This window comes from Castor canadensis, chromosome 9, assembly GCF_047511655.1.
Source record: "Castor canadensis chromosome 9, mCasCan1.hap1v2, whole genome shotgun sequence".
Classification (NCBI taxonomy): Eukaryota; Metazoa; Chordata; class Mammalia; order Rodentia; family Castoridae; genus Castor; species Castor canadensis.
In genome coordinates this window covers 45,596,444-45,614,762 of record NC_133394.1, presented here as the reverse complement: position 1 = coordinate 45,614,762, position 18,319 = coordinate 45,596,444, and positions in this window count along the sequence as shown.

Sequence of the window (18,319 nt, the reverse complement as noted above, 5' to 3'; positions counted from 1 at the left end):
CTTAGGATGAAAGGCTGGAAGAAGATTTACCAAGCCAATGGCCCCCGAAAACAAGCAGGAGTAGCAATACTTATCTCTGACAAAGTAGACTTCAAACCTACATTGATCAAACGAGATAAAGAAGGACATTCCATACTAATAAAAGGGGAAATAGACCAAAAGGAAATAATAATCATCAATCTGTACGCACCCAATGTCAACGCACCCAATTTCATCAAACATACCCTGAAAGACCTAAAAGCATATATAAACGCCAACACAGGGGTTGTGGGAGACTTTAACACTCCATTATCATCAATAGATAGGTCATCCAAACAAAAACTCAATAAAGAAATCCAAGATCTAAAATATGCAATAGATCAAGTGGACCTAGTAGATGTCTACAGAACATTTCATCCAACCTCTACACAATATACATTCTTCTCAGCAGCCCATGGAACCTTCTCCAAAATAGATCATATCCTAGGGCACAAAGCAAGCCTCAGCAAATATAAGAAAATAGAAATAATACCATGCATACTATCTGACCACAATGCAGTAAAAGTAGAACTCAACAACAAAAGTAAAGACAAAAAACATGCAAACAGCTGGAAACTAAATAACTCATTACTTAATGAAGAATGGATCATCGATGCAATAAAAGAGGAAATTAAAAAGTTCCTAGAAGTCAATGAAAATGAAAACACAACCTACCGGAACCTATGGGACACAGCTAAGGCAGTCTTGAGAGGAAAGTTTATAGCCATGAGTGCATATATTAAAAAGATTGAAAGATCCCAAATCAATGACCTAATGATACATCTCAAACTCCTAGAAAAACAAGAACAAGCAAATCCCAAAACAAATAGAAGGAGAGAAATAATAAAAATAAGAGCTGAAATCAACGAAATAGAAACCAAAAAAACCATACAAAGAATTAATGAAACAAAAAGTTGGTTCTTTGAAAAAATAAACAAGATTGATAGACCCCTGGCAAACCTGACTAAAATGAGGAGAGAAAAAAACCGAAATTAGTAGGATTAGGAATGCAAAAGGGGAGATAACAACAAACACCATGGAAGTCCAGGAAATCATCAGAGACTACTTTGAAAACCTATATTCAAATAAATTTGAAAATCTAAAAGAAATGGACAGATTTCTAGATACATATGATCATCCAAAACTGAACCAAGAGGAAATTAATCACCTGAATAGACCTATAACACAAAATGAAATTGAAGCAGCAATCAAGAGTCTCCCCAAAAAGAAAAGTCCAGGACCTGATGGATTCTCTGCTGAATTCTATCAGACCTTTAAAGAAGAACTGATACCAACCCTCCTTAAACTGTTCCATGAAATAGAAAGGGAAGGAAAACTGCCAAACACATTTTATGAAGCCAGTATTACACTTATCCCTAAACCAGGCAAAGACACCTCCAAAAAGGAGAACTATAGGCCAATCTCCTTAATGAACATTGATGCAAAAATCCTCAACAAAACAATGGCAAACCGAATTCAGCAACACATCAAAAAGATTATTCACCATGACCAGGTAGGCTTCATCCCAGGGATGCAGGGGTGGTTCAACATACGAAAATCAATAAACGTAATAAACCACATTAACAGAAGCAAAGACAAAAACCACTTGATCATCTCAATAGATGCAGAAAAAGCCTTTGATAAGATCCAACATCATTTCATGATAAAAGCTCTAAGAAAACTAGGAATAGAAGGAAAGTTCCTCAACATTATAAAAGCTATATATGACAAACCTACAGCCAGTATTATACTTAACGGAGAAAAATTAAAACCATTCCCTCTAAAATCAGGAACCAGACAAGGATGCCCACTATCTCCACTCCTATTCAACACAGTACTGGAATTCCTAGCCAGAGCAATTAGGCAAGAAGAAGGAATAAAAGGAATACAAATAGGTAAAGAAACTGACAAAATATCCCTATTTGCAGACGACATGATCCTATACCTTAAAGACCCAAAACACTCTACTCAGAAGCTTCTAGACATCATCAATAGCTATAGCAAGGTAGCAGGATATAAAATCAACATAGAAAAATCATTAGCATTTCTATACACTAACAATGAGCAAACGGAAAAAGAATGTATGAAAACAATTCCATTTACAATAGCCTCAAAAAAAATCAAATACCTAGGTGTAAACCTAACAAAAGATGTGAAAGACCTCTACGAGGAAAACTATACACTCCTGAAGAAAGAGACTGAGGAAGACTATAGAAAGTGGAGAGATCTCCCATGCTCATGGATTGGTAGAATCAACATAGTAAAAATGTCGATACTCCCTAAAGTAATCTACATGTTTAATGCAATTCCCATCAAAATTCCAATGACATTCATTAAAGAGATTGAAAAATCTACTGTTAAATTTATATGGAAACACAAGAGGCCACGAATAGCCAAGGCAATACTCAGTCAAAAGAACAATGCAGGAGGTATCACAATACCTGACTTCAAACTATATTACAAAGCAATAACAATAAAAACAGCATGGTACTGGCACAAAAACAGACATGAAGACCAGTGGAACAGAATAGAGGATCCAGATATGAAGCCACACAACTATGAGCAACTTATCTTTGACAAAGGAGCTAAAAATATACGATGGAGAAATAGCAGCCTCTTCAACAAAAACTGCTGGGAAAACTGGTTAGCAGTCTGCAAAAAACTGAAACTAGATCCATGTATATCACCCTATACCAAGATTAACTCAAAATGGATCAAGGATCTTAATATCAGACCCCAAACTCTTAAGTTGATACAAGAAAGAGTAGGAAATACTCTGGAGTTAGTAGGTATAGGTAAGAACTTTCTCAATGAAACCCCAGCAGCACAGCAACTAAGAGATAGCATAGATAAATGGGACCTCATAAAACTAAAAAGCTTCTGTTCATCAAAAGAAATGGTCTCTAAACTGAAGAGAACACCCACAGAGTGGGAGAAAATACTTGCCAATTATACATCAGACAAAGGACTGATAACCAGAATATACAGGGAACTTAAAAAACTAAATTCTCCCAAAACTAATGAACCAATAAAGAAATGGGCATGTGAACTAAACAGAACTTTCTCAAAAGAAGAAATTCAAATGGCCAGAAAACACATGAAAAAATGCTCACCATCTCTAGCAATAAAGGAAATGCAAATTAAAACCACACTAAGATTCCACCTCACCCCTGTTAGAATAGCTATCATCAGCAACACCACCACCAACAGGTGTTGGCGAGGATGCGGGGAAAAAGGAACCCTCTTACACTGTTGGTGGGAATGTAGACTAGTACAACCACTCTGGAAAAAAATTTGGAGGCTACTTAAAAAGCTGGACATCGATCTACCATTTGATCCAGCAATACCACTCTTGGGGATATACCCAAAAGACTGTTACTCCAGAGGCACCTGCACATCCATGTTTATTGCGGCACTATTCACAATAGCCAAGTTATGGAAACAGCCAAGATGCCCCAGCACTGACGAATGGATTAAGAAAATGTGGTATCTATACACAATGGAATTTTATGCAGCCATGAAGAAGAACGAAATGTTATCATTTGCTGGTAAATGGATGGAATTGGAGAACATCATTCTGAGTGAGGTTAGCCTGGCTCAAAAGACCAAAAATCGTATGTTCTCCCTCATATGTGGACATTAGATCAAGGGCAAACACAACAAGGGGATTGGACTATGAGCACATGATAAAAGCGAGAGCACACAAGGGAGGAGTGAGGATAGGTAAGACACCTAAAAAACTAGCTAGCATTTGTTGCCCTTAATGCAGAGAAACTAAAGCAGATACCTTAAAGCAACTGAGGCCAATAGGAAAAGGGGACCAGGAACTAGAGAAAAGGTTAGATTAAAAAGAATTAACCTAGAAGGTAACACACACACACAGGAAATTAATGTGAGTCAATGCCCTGTATAGCTATCCTTATCTCAACCAGCAAAACCCCTTGTTCCTTCCTATTATTGCTTATACTCTCTCTACAACAAAATTAGAGATAAGGGCAAAATAGTTTCTGCGGGGTATTGAGGGGGGGAGCGGGAGGGGGTGGAGTGGGTGGTAAGGGAGGGGGTGGGGGCAGGGGGGAGAAATGAACCAAGCCTTGTATGCACATATGAATAATAAAAGAAAAATGAAAAAAAAAAAAAAACCAAAACTTTTGGTGGGAAAGACCGGGCATAGTGGCTTGTTCCTATAATCCCAGCATTCAGGAGGCTAAAGCAGGAGCACCAGGATTTCAGGGCTGCCTGGGCTACACAGTGATATTCTCAAAACAAACAAAAAAAAATGATGGGATATAGGTAACTTTTTTTCTTTTGAGCTTACCCCTATGTTCAAAATGTCCTATGTAGAAAATGTATTAGTTTTGTAGAGGAAAAAAACAATATTAAAGTGGACATTACTTGCAATTAAATTGATCTGTATTACTTCAAACACTTCAGTCCAAGCACTTATTATGACAAAAATACACAGTTTTACTGCTACCAAGAATTTCTTCAAGTTCAAATCATGTAGTGCAGTTCTCTCAAAAAAAGAAAACAGGAAAAACAAAAGCAAAAGACAAATCAGATAAATCAGCTTCAGAAGAACTTCCATATCCCCTTTGATTATTTTGCCCTCACCATTACTGTAATTTACTACTTCTGCCTAATTCCCAGAGTACAGTCCCACAAGCATGGTGTGTGTGTGTGTGTGTGTGTGTGTGTGTGTGTGTGTGTGTGAACAACGGGCACTAGAAAGCTAAGTTTAACAAAAACTTTGCAATATTATGCATTCGTGTATGTAAAGGGAAAAATGAGATGTGCTGAAACTATTCCAGGAATAGGAGGGAGGATAAAGGAGAATGATGGAGGGGGTGAATTCAGCTGTGATATATTGTAAGAACTTTTGTAAATGGCACAATGTACCCCCAGTACAACAATAATAAAAAAAAAATACCTTCAGGTTCATTTGTGAACATTGGATGGAACTTACAAGCATGTAGCTACTTCCTCAAACCAAAGTACTTTTAAATATACAATGAAGTATTTCCAAGACTGATTTATCACACCACTGAGTTACTGTGGATTAGTTTACAAAAGACACGTGGTCAAATGCCAAAAATCCATCCTCGTGTCACTGCATCTCAGGAGCAGACAGTCCACACTGGGCCGGGGAATGTCTCCTGCATCCTCTGACCCAGCCAAACCCCCACAAACACAGGATGCTCTGGAAATAGAGGCTGAGCATGCTTTTCGCAAGCACGTTGTTCCCAGCTACTTGGGTGGCAGAGGCAGGAGGACTGTAAGTATGAGGGCGGTCTCCCCAAAGTTAGAGAGATCCTGTCTCAAAAACAAACACAAGGGCTGGGGATGTGGCTCAAGCGGTCAGAAGTTCATGAGCTAGTCCCTGGGTTCGATTCCAACTACCACACACACACGCACACACACAAAGCATGCTGCTATATTTACACTAAATACTTCAAACATCCACTTTTATTCAACCTCCACAAGTTTTAAGGTGAACTACCTCTGCATTCTCCAGGTGTTTCCAGATGTTTTGCATATTTTGGTGTGTACTTATTAGACTTTTTCTCAGATTGACAATTAGACCCATGGCTATACATTAAGAAGTATTTCAACCAAAAGGTAATTGGTGAACAAGGAAACACTTACTGAAAACATAAAAATTTTAAATATTGGATATATGTAAGCCATTTTTCACAATGACAAAGCACTGAGAATGAGATTTTTGTGAGCCTCAGGCTTCAATCCTCGTTACCAAAACCAAAACAAAGCACAAGAAAATGTTTTTCAGATGTTTTTCAAGCACTCTGTAGTCTATACAGTGCACTCGCAGAGAATAACATGTACTCACCATCATTTCAAGGAACCTATTTGACATCACATCCATTCACTGAGCTCTGACTCAAATTCCAGAAGCATCTTGAAAACAAGCTAAAAGCCAAACACAATAAACAACAAAACAACAGCGTTCTCCATTCTCTGCTTATTTGGAATTAAAGTCTTGGTTCAGGAATGAGGAAAGGCCTTCTGTGATCAGGTGTGTTGTATTGTCACTTAAAACATGCTGAGTCTGAGACTTGAGTCCTTTCACTGACGCCCAGCAGCTGCAAATCAGTAGCTGCAAGGTTTTTGCTTTGTTTTGGTTTGGGTTGGGTGGGGGGAGTTGTGTGTTTATCTGTTTTTTATTTACTCTCCTTTCCCTTGTCTTTGTTAGCTCTAGTCACTGAGCCCTTTTCCCCTAATGAAGTCTGTGGGGCAGCTGCCCCTAGGCACCAACTAGACACAGCCGACAGAGTCAGTAAACACACATGTGCCCCACCTCCCCAGCCAGCAAGAATTGTGCTGACTTTAAGTCATGGAGTGTCTGGACCCCACTATCAATACAAAATTGAAAACAGTCATTTTCCCTGTGTTCTCCAAATAGTATTTGGATACATGGAAATCTCAACCAGTAGGAGGGGGAGGTGGTGGGGAAAGGGGGTGGGAGAGTGAATATGGTGCAAAAAATGTGTACACATGAATGTATATGTAAAAATGATGCTTGTTGGAACTATTCCAGGAATTGGGAAAGGAGGGGTAAGAGAGCGGTAGAGGGGGCAAATTCAAGTATGATGTATTTGCTACATTGTAAGAACCTTGGTAAATGACATAATGTACCCCCACCCACCACAACAATAAAGAAAAAAAGAAGTAAAGCAAAACAAAACAAAAAAAAATCAAATACCAAAGGCTTATTTCAGAGGCCCCCAACTTCAAACCAAAACATGAATTGAACTGAGATTTTTATGCCACTTATCCTATTTTAATTTTATGTAAGTAAATTTAAAAAATCTTACTCTTCAAGTGGCTTACCATTGGGGATCATAAGTCTTCTTTTGAATTCGAAAATTAAATTTCCTGTCTAAAAACTCCAGTCTAAACTCACACTAAAATAACATTTCTATTGGCATATCAGAACTAAATTCTTAGGCGACACTTGTAAAAGCAAACAGATGGTAATCATGTGAGGTTTTTTTTTTTCCTAACTACAAATGCAAGATTTATGTGCACAAACCCCAACTTGACTGCCTTTAAAAGCCAATAAAGTGTAGCACACAAGCCTTTATACAGTGTGTACAGTCCTATGTCATGAGGAAATCATGAAATTACAACCTGAGTTTATTTCCTTTAAAAACTTAGTTCAAAAAGAAAAACAAGAAAATTCCATTGAAGGGGAAAAAATGGAAAAGCTTAGTAAGTGAATGGTGTGGGTACCATATGGACAAGATAAAGCCACTATAAAACGTAAGAATTAAAACTCCGGTAATGATGATGATGATGAAGGCTCCAAGGAGTACAATGCATGCTGTTCTTAAAACTGGGAGTTTTCAGAGGAGGTGAACTGGAAGGTCTGAGCTCTCTAGTCTGGATTTACATGGAATTCAGAAAGAGCACTCTGCAATTCTTGGGGTGTTTTTGTTTGTTTGCTTGTTTTGGTGGCACTGGGGTTTGAACTCAGGGCTTCACCCTTGCTAGGCAGGTCCTCTACCACTTGAGCCACTCTGCCAGCCTAAAGGTGATGGCTTTTTTTTTTTTTTTGAGCACTCTGCAATTCTTACACTGTGTTTCCATTCTGTGCTGCCATAGCACCACCATAATATAGTATTATCTCAGATTGCTTTGCAACCCACTCCAATATTGGCTTTGATTTTAGTTATGCTTGTATTTGTATAGCATGGCCTGATTTATTCACTTTTATCTTGTTCTGCCTTTTAAATCTTAGCACTCTACTTCAAGGAATAAACTTTCTCACCCTCAATAAATTCAGTGTGTATATATTCTGCTTAGGAACCATTCACTAAATCTGATGTGATTCTAAGTAATACTTCCTCACATCAAAGTCTTCTAGGGCTCTTTCTCTTCTTTGAGGAATGATTTTCTTCTCAGATAGGGAGAATACACCCAATCTTAATAAAGCACATGGAGAAAAATATATTCCTGTGCCCTTGGACTGTGGAAATTAGGGTACCCTGTGATGCACTATTGTGCGTGTGGTTTCTGAGTATAGTCATTTGAAAAGGGTAAATGTTTGAGCTCTCTCTGGCCAGGACCTGACTTAGTCACCTGCTTGTCCAGAACAATACAGTATGTGGCCACATGTGTGAGAACTCCCTTCTGAAAAGCTTAAATCTTAACTAGCCTTTCCTAAGGACAAGATGGAGGTCAACCTATTTATATTAACAGCTGCCCAATAGGTACTTTTATTGTTGAATCTGAAAGCTCTTTATATATTAAGCAAATTAGCCCTATGTCTGTAGTACAAGTCATGAACATTTCTCATTGATTTGTCCATTGTTTCTTGAATATACTTATGTTGATCTTTGATGTAGAAATCATTCTCAATTTATATGTGGTTGAACTGATCAATGCTCTTTTTTTTTTTTTTGATAATGCTGGAGTTTGAACTCAGAGGTTCACACTTGTTAGGCAGGTGTTCTACCACTTGAGCCACACCTGCAGCCCCAATATTCTTTCTTATGGATAGTTGTTCTTATGTCATAGCAAGAAAGATTTTCCCTATTCCAAGACTTATACCTCCTTTCTTCAGGCTTATTAAAGTATTTCTTTTATGATTTCAATCTTCACATTTAAATCTCTAATTAGCTGCCATTGACCATGGTTTAACATGAGGTTATATTTTTAAAACAGATCAGGAGACCTGAACCAGTTCTTTGCCCAGAGACTTGAGATGACACCTTAATAAAACACTCAATTCTCATTCCATCTCCCAGGCTATTTCTTGACCTCTTGCCAGTGATTTGTCTCTTTTCATATTCCAATACTGTGTTCTATGTTTTATGGGACTTAAAAATATCTATCCAGGCTAGTCCTCTTCCCCATGCAGTATTTTCTCCCTTTCTAGCATTTTTTTTGGTAAATTTTCCACTCATTATTTTTTCATTTGAATGTTGGATTTTGTCTAGTTTAAAAAATAAAGAAAAAAAATTAAGAAAATTATTTGAAGGATTATGTTTTGCATATAGATTAGCTTAGGAAAGAAATGTGATACTGAATTTTCCTATGTGAAAGCATAGTATGCCCTTCCACTTGTTCACATTTTCTTTGGGGATTTGAGAAAATGTACACAACTTTTTATAATAGCTTCCACATTTTTTGTTTCTATTTTATTCTTCCTGTTGCTATTATAGTAATTGGAGACACAATGTAAGATAAGATTTCCAAGCTGGCTGCCGGTGGTTCATGCCTACAATCCTAGCTATTCAGGAGGCAGAGATCAAGAGGATCGTGGTTCAAAGCCAGCCCAGGCAAATAGTTCATGAGACCCTGCCTCAAAAAATCCCATCACAAGAAAGGGTGGTAAAGTGGCTCAAGGTGTAGACCCTGATTTCAAACCCCAGTACTGCCAAAAAGAAAAAAGATTAGATTTCCACACTCAAAGAGTTCAAACTTTCTTAATATAACACACAGGTTACTAAAACCATTAAAATATGATATGTGTCATAAACAATGTCTGCCAAAGTATGCCCAGGTATAGGACATGGAGGATGGCTGCACAGAAGTGCGTCCCCCAAGGAATGATTTGACAAAGCAGCTAAAGGCATTGAGCTGGAGGAAGAATTGTACAGAGCCAGGGAGGCTTGAGAAAGAGAGAGAGAGATGATGATGATGACGATGTGTTGAACTATGAATGTTTTCCCAGAGCGGGTCTGTCAGGTATTAGAGGAGATGGGAGTCTGAAAAGGTGTACAAGGACCCAATTACAATAGAGTTTTATATCTTACCAAGGGTTTGGACTTTCCAGGCATTGAAGAGGAATACCAAGATGCCTCAGAAAAGGGTTAGCCTGGGAATTAGGAAGATAAAAGGCTATTTCAATTTTTTGAGGTAGAATGTGACAAGGGTCAACAACAGGGATAGATATCAATGAACAGACCAGAGATGTGTGCAGAATTTTTAGGACTTATCAAATGATTGAATGTAGAAAGTAAGAGGGAGGATTTTAGCTTTCTGGCTTGAGTGCATGCCTGGTCAAGACTAGAGAGATAACTATAGAGACACATATTAGAGGTGGTTGGGACACTGTGACAGTGAAATCACATACTCATGCCATAGTGTTTTATCTCATTTCCATTCTCTCCTATAGGAGAGAAGCCTGAGGATAGAAACCTAGAATGCCTCAAACTTTGAGTGTCAGATAGAAGAGAACTCTAGTGAAACTGACTGAGGAATGGCTAGAACTGTGAACAAGTATTCTAAGTGTCACAAAAAGTGAGGACACAGAATTCTTTAGCCTGGGAAACATTAAGGATGAGCTGGCAAACCCTTCTGACCCAGCATGGCAAGTCTCTGCAGACTACCTGACACCATAAAGAGAATAAATAACCCCAGTAAAAGCCTTTTCCTTCTTATTACAATTCCTACCTGGAGTGTGTGAGTGACCCAAGACCAATCAGCATCCTGTCTGTTCTTGGCAATCAGTGCAATCATAGCACCAATTTGCTGCAACCTCCTGTTCTTATTCAGTCTGTAAGAACCCAGAACCGTCAGGTGCCATTTGAAGGAGCTCTAATTCTCTAGCTAGAAATCATGTTTTTCCCCTGGCAGACACCTTCATTTTGGCTCACATCAACTCTCTGTTCTCATACGTGGTGTGCCTCAACTTACCTTTTGGGTTGACAACTGTTGTGTCCCAAGATACAATACAGACTCAAATTAGTAAAGAACTGGATGATCACTAGAATCAAAGGTGAAATAACATTTGAGTGAATGTCACCTAATCAGAAATATGGGGACACTGAAATGTCCCCATTTCAGTGGGGAGGGAGAAGTCATATACTTGTTAATCTTGCTCCTTTCCAGGATATTCGAGAACATACAGGAATATATAGGCAGGGGCTGTGGCTCAGTGATTAAGCATTTGCCTAGCATTCTGCAAGCCATAGGTTAAAAAGAAAATGTATAAACCTTTTGACTGCAGTCTTCCTTTTGGTAACTTTGCATTATATTTCATGTTTTTTCTTTTCTAGTGAAGGTATTTTTAAAATAATACAAATGTTCACAATATTAAAGGACACAGTAAAATTAAATGAAAAGAAACTGTTCAACATACATCTGGTATCTTCACATCTCAGACATGAGTTCACAAACTTTTATATAATTTATTGCTGTGATGTCTACAGAGTATTCCTTCCTATAATAGCACAATATATATTCTTCTCAGCAGCCCATGGAACTTCCTCCAAAGTAGACCATATCTTAGGGCACAAAGCAAGCCTCAATAAATATAAGAAAATTGAAATAACCCCCTGCATACTATCTAATCGCAATAAAACTAGAACCTAACAACAAAAGCAGCAGCAGAAAATATGCAAACAATTGGAGGTTGAACAACACATTGCTCAATGATCAATGGGTCATAGAAGAAATAAGAGAGAGCAAAAAGTTCCTGGAATTTAATGACAATGAAAACACAACCTAACCAGAACCTATGGGACACAGCAAAGGCAGTCTTAAAAGGAAAGTTTATAGCCATGAATGCATATATTAAAAGGATAGAAAAATCTCAAATAAACAACTTAATGCTACATCTCAAATTCCTAAGAACCCAAAACAAGCAGAAGGAGAGAAATAATAAAAATAAGGGCCAGAATTAATGAAATAGAGACCAAAAAAACTATACAAAGAATCAACGAAACAAAAAGCTGGTTCTTTGAAAAAATAAACAAGATTGACAAGCCCCTGGCAAATCTGACTAAAATGAGGGAAAAGACCCAAATTAGCAAAATCAGAAACAAAAAATGGGATAACAGCAAACACCAAGGAAATCCAGGGAATCACCAGGGACCACTTTGAGAATCTATATTCCAATAAATTTGAAAATCCTGAAGAAAAGGACAAATTTCTAGATACTTATGACCATCTAAAACTGAACCAAGAGGATATTAACCACCTAAACACATCTATATAACACATAATGAAATTGAAGCAGCAATAGTCTCCCAAAAAGAGAAAAGTTTAGGACCTGATAGATTCTCTGCTGATTTCTGCCACACCTTTAAAGAAGAACTAATACCAACCCTCCTTAAACTGTTCCATGAAAAAAAAAAAAGGGAAGAAACACTGCCTAACTCATTCTATGAAGCCAGTATTACACTCATCCCAAAACCAGACAAGGACACATCAAAAAGGAGAACTACAGGCCAATCTCCTTAATGAACATTGATGCAAAAAATGCTCAATAAAATAATGGCAACCCAAATTCAACAAGAAAGATTCAGAAAGATCATTCACCATGACCAAGTTGGCTTCATCCCAGTGATGCAGAGATGGTTCAACATATGCAAATCATTAAATGCAATACAGCACATTAACAGAAACAAAGACAAAAACCACTTGATCATCTCAATAGATGCAAAAAAAAGATTTGATAGGGTTTAACACCATTTCATGATGAAAGCTCTGAGGAAACTAGGAATAGAAGGAATGTACCTCAACATTATAAAGGCTATATATGACAAACCTACAGCAAACATCATACTTAATGTTGAAAAACTGAAACTATTTCCCTTAAAGTCAGGAATGAGACAAGGATATCCACTCTCCCCACTTCTATTCAACAAGGTCCTGGAATTCCTGGCCAGAACAACAAGGCAAGAAAAAGAAATACAAATAGGTAAAGAAGTAGTCAAACTATCCTTATTCTCAGATGACACAATCTTATACCTTAAAAACCAAAAAAACTCCACCCAAGAACTCCTAGACACTATAAACAGCTTCAGCAAAGTAGCAGGATACAAAATCAGCTTATAAAAATCAGTAGCTTTTCTATACACTAATAATGAACAAACTGAGAAAGAATATATGAAAACAATTCCATTTACAATAGCCTCAAAAAAAATCAAATACCTAGGTGTAAACTTAACAAAGGATGTGAAAGACCTGTACAAGGAAAACTATAAACTTCTGGAGAAAGAGATCGAGGAAGACTATAGAAAGTGGAGAGATCTCCCATGCTCATGGATTGGTAGAATCAACATAGTAAAAATGTCGAAACTCCCTAAAGTAATCTACATGTTTAATGCAATTCCCATCAAAATCCCAATAACATTCATTAAAGACATCGAAAAATCTACCATTAAATTTATATGGAAACACAAGAGGCCACAAATAGCCAAGGCAATACTCAGTCAAAAGAACAATGCAGGAGGTATCACAATACCTGACTTCAAACTATATTACAAAGCAATAACAATAAAAACAGCATGGTACTGGCACAAAAACAGACATGAAGACCAGTGGAACAGAATAGAGGACCCAGATATGAAACCATGAAACTATAACCAACTTGTCTTTGACAAAGGTGCTAAAAATATACGATGGAGAAATAGCAGCCTCTTCAACAAAAACTGCTAGGAAAACTGGTTAGCAGTCTGCAAAAAACTAAAACTAGATCCATGCATATCACCCTATACCAATATTAACTCAAAATGGATCAAGGATTTTAATATCAGACCACAAACTCTAAAGTTGAAAGAGTAGGAAATACTCTGGAATTAATAGGTATAGGCAAGAACTTTCTCAATGGAACCCTAGCAGCACAGCAACTAAGAGATAGCATAGATTAAATGGGACCTCATAAAATTAAAAAGCTTCTGTTCAACAAAAAAATGGTCTCTAAACTGAAGAGACCACCCACAGAGTGGGAGAAAATATTTGCCAGCTACACATCAGACAAAGGACTGATAACCAGAATATATAGGGAACTTAAAAAACTAAATTCTCCCAAAATTAATGAACCAATAAAGAAATAGACAAGTGAACTAAACAGAACTTTCTCAAAAGAAGAAATTCAAATGGCAAAAAAACACATGAAAAAATGCTCACCATCTCTAGCAATAAAGGAAATGCAAATTAAAACCACACTAAGATTCTACTTCACCCCTGTTAGAATAGCCATCATTAGCAACACCACTAACAACAGGTGTTGGCGAGGATGTGGGGAAAAAGGAACCCTTTTACACTGCTGGTAGGAATGTAAACTAGTACAACCACTAGGAAAAAAATTTGGAGGCTTCTTAAAAATCTAAACATTGATCTACCATATGATCCAGCAATACCACTCTTGGGGATATACCAAAAAGACTGTGACACAGGTTACTCCAGGGGCACCTGCACACCCATGTTTATTGCAGCACTGTTCACAATAGCCAAGTTATGGAAACAGCCAAGATGCCCCACTACTGACGAATGGATCAAGAAAATGTGGTATCTACACACAATGGAATTTTATGCAGCACAAAGAAGAATGAAGGACTGGGGATGTGGCTCAGTGGGTAGAGTACTTGCCTAGCAAGTGCAAGGCCCTGAGTTCAAACCCCAGTACCACCAAAAAGGAAAAAAAAAAAGCAAAAAGAAAACAAAGAAGAATGAAATTTTGACATTCGCAGGTAAATGAATGGAACCAGAAACCATCATCTTAAGCGAAATTAGCCAGGCTCAGAAGGCCAAAATTCGCGTGTTCTCCCTCATGTGCAGATTGCAGGCCTAGAACAAATGCAGTAATATTATTACTTGAATGTGGTTGATGTGTTCACTGTAGAGGAGCAAATATAGCAACCTTAAACTGGCTGAGGCCACTATGGGAAGGTGAGCAGGAAGAAGTGAAGAGGTCTGGTAGACAAGAACCCATGTGGGCTGCAATACACATGTGCATGGAAGCAATGCTAGGAATCTCTCTGTATAGCTATCCTTATCTCAAGCTAGCAAAAACGTCATGTTCTTCTTATTATCTTTTATGTTTTTTCTTCTACAAAACTGAAAAACAAGAGGGCAGAACAGGTTCTGCCCAGAGGTGGGGGGTAGGGGGAAGAGGTGGCCCAAATAATGTATACACATGTAAGTAAACGCAAAAATGATGAAATAAATAAGTTATTGCTGTGTCTTTGTAGGCAAAAGTGGTCATTATCTGGTTGCATGCTATTCACAGTGATGATAACCCAACATGAGGATGATGACAACAAAATCAGCAACCAAAATGTCATTGTTCAGTCCTGAAGACCATGACAAGGAGCCACATGAAGGGATTGAATGTTTTCAGTGGTTTAACCACAGATGACCAATCCTCCTCAGTTATTACACCAGGATATAGTTTTCCTGTGCACTCAAAATGTAACTCTATCCCCTACATTGCTCTGTTCTCAACCTCTATTTTCATGATTTTTTTCATAAAATTCTGTATCACTGGAAAACCCACAAGTCACTAATCAGATTAATTTCATCCATAAACATGTTGGCCAGAGTAGTGTAAGTGAGAAAAACACGGGACATGTAAATCCATACACCCCTACTTCCATCCTTTGGGTCAGAAGACGCCCTACCTAACATATGCCACTTTGGCATGTGAATTATTTTGAGCTGAAGGCAGTTAGAGAGTAAGAGATGCAGAAAAGGACATAAATTTCCTTTTGTGAAAGTGTCTCTCTCTCCTGTATAGGAAAAGGACAGCAACTCTTATCACCAGAAGCAGAGACTTGGCACCGAGCTGAGTCCACATAAACAAACTCCACTAAGATGTCTTACGTTATTTCATAGTGACTATTTCATAGTCACTTTCTCACAAGTCATCCCTCGCCAAACTCCCTTTTCTTTGTTAAAATGGCAGAGAAGCCCTGGGCCTACCCACTTCTCTGAACTGCACTTCTTTTCTGACAACTCCTGAGCACATAAAATAAAGTGTGCCGTCCTTTACTTCTGATAATGTCTTTTGTCAGTTAAATCTGCAGTTCCTAGACACTGAACTGAGGGTGAGGGACCAGTTTTCCTCCCTGTTGTTCCCACTTGCCACAACGTTATTATTGACCACGTTCCCATTTGTCTGGACCACAGTCATCTCTAAGTCCCTCCAGACATCACATTCCCAAAAGTAACTTTCCTCTGATGCTGGCCAAGAAAAGCCAGAGACAATTCCAAGGGTTCCAGGCTAGCATTCTGAATATAGAGGATATGGACTTTCTCTCTCTGTCTCTCTGTCTCTTTGTCTCTCTCTCTCCCCCCATCTGAAAAGTGAGAGAGTACTTAGTATATTGCTAGAAATCTATTAACTTTGTATTAAAAAACTTTTAGGTGTTCTTTAGTGAACCAAAACAACTTATAAGAGCACTGAATACATAGACTTTAGAGAATTTTTCTCTCTTCCCTTCTGTCAGGTGACAGGCAGAATGGCAGGCCTGGCTAAGTGGTGACTCCAAAGCTGTGTGATCTTCACTAGGTCACTTTACCCCTTTGGCATCCCTTTCCTCAGAGTAAAACGAGGTCATGTGGGGCTGTCCACTCTGCAGCGCGATTTGACACTCAAATAAGATAATAAATCAGAGATTGCTTGCCAAATATAAGCGGATTCACAAATGGCGATTATTATATTCCAGTTATCCTTTTGAAACTTTCTGATCATTATTTGTATCAGTTTTTAAAACTTTGGTAACATATTTTCAACCATGAAGGAATGCCCTTAGCATCTATCTGCATTACAGAAGAAAAATGGGAGAAAATCATACATGATAGAAACACTGTAAACATTTAAAATGGAATGAAGCACACATATGTAGCATTCTGTGTAATGTATGTGTTGCATTACTTTATATATGTATATACTTTCGGGAGGGTTATACTGGGATTTGAACTCAGGACTTCATGCCTGCTAAAATGTTTCAGATGCTAAGATGCACACTGTTATTTTGAAGATAGGGTCTTACTCCTCCCACCTCAGCCTGGGCTGGCCTGGACTTGGACCTTCCTATTTTTCACTTCCTGCCATAGCTGGGATGATAGGAATGAATCACAGAGACCAGCAATTAGTTGAGATGGAGTCTCAAGAACATTTTGCCAGGTTAGCCTCAAACCATGACTCTCAGGATCTCGGCTTTCCAAGTAACTAGGATTACAGGCCTGAGCCACAGTGCCCAGCTTGGCATCAGAAATTTCTTAAGCAGACATGTCCTGTTCTAATCACTTCTAATTCCTGTTTTCCTTCTCTTTTTAAAAAAAAGTGTAATTTCCTATTTCTTTCTTTAAAAAAATGTAAATCCCTAATTTTTTTCTCACCTTCTTTCTTTATCCAGAATGCACCAGTCATGTCTGCTAAGGTACTGTATTTTCTATTTCCTCTCGATGCTGTTCCGTTAACTTTTGCACTAGTATCCTGGGATTCTCGTGGGCATTTAAACACTTTCCTTCTCCAATACTTTACGAGCCCAATTTCAGCTAGAACTCACGTCAGCTTGAGTCACACCACCAGGCTCCATTAATGAAACTTATATTAGAATGAAAGTGTCTGGCTGGAGTCAGAAAATTCACTGGCATAAAAGTCTCTTGGACCACCATCCTACTAATATGCTTCCCAGCATAGTAGGGATGACAGGCGTGTGACACCATGCCCAGTATTGATTGAGATGGGGTGGGTCTCACACACTTTTTGTCTGGGCTAGCCTGGAATTGTGATCTTCCCATTATCTACCTTCCAGGCAGGATAAAAGGTGTGACCCACATACTCCTGTCTTCATATACTTTATTCTTATACCCATATAGAAACAGGGCTGCTTTTGCTAAACACTCTTTCTGATTTTTTTCCATTTTAATTTGCTATTAAAAAATACACAAAACAGAAGAAAAATAGAGGAGATGAAACAATTCAGGTTACAATACATATATACATGGAAATGTCACAAGCAAACTCCCTGTATAGCTACCTTAAACAAACAAAAATGTCATTTTTTTTCTTTTACAAAATTGGAGGACAGAACAGGTCTTGCCTGCGGGGGGGAATATCAGTGGGAGGTAAGAGGAGGTGGGGAAAGGGTGTAGGAAGGTGAATATGGTGCAAATACTGTGCACACATGAATGTAAATGGAAAAATGAGACCTGTTGAAACTACTCCAGGAATGGGGGAGGGGATGAAGGAGGGGGTGAATTCAAGTATGATGTACTTGCTATGTTGTAAGAACTTTTGTAAATGCCACACCCAACACAACAATTAAAAAAATTAAAATAAATATATATATACATATATATATATATATATATATATATATACAAGAAAATTCTCCAAAGGAAGGGTTTCATTTTCTAAAAGGTGGAAATTGGACATTTTTGAATTAGAAAACAAAGTGCTATGATCAAGTATGTCTAGGCAATACCATGTACTCTTACTTATCTTAGAGATTCAAAATTCATAATGATTTCCAGAAGGTTCTGAGAAGCCCAGCAGCAGAATAATCTGTTCAAATTTAGCATAATGGTCCCCAAATTT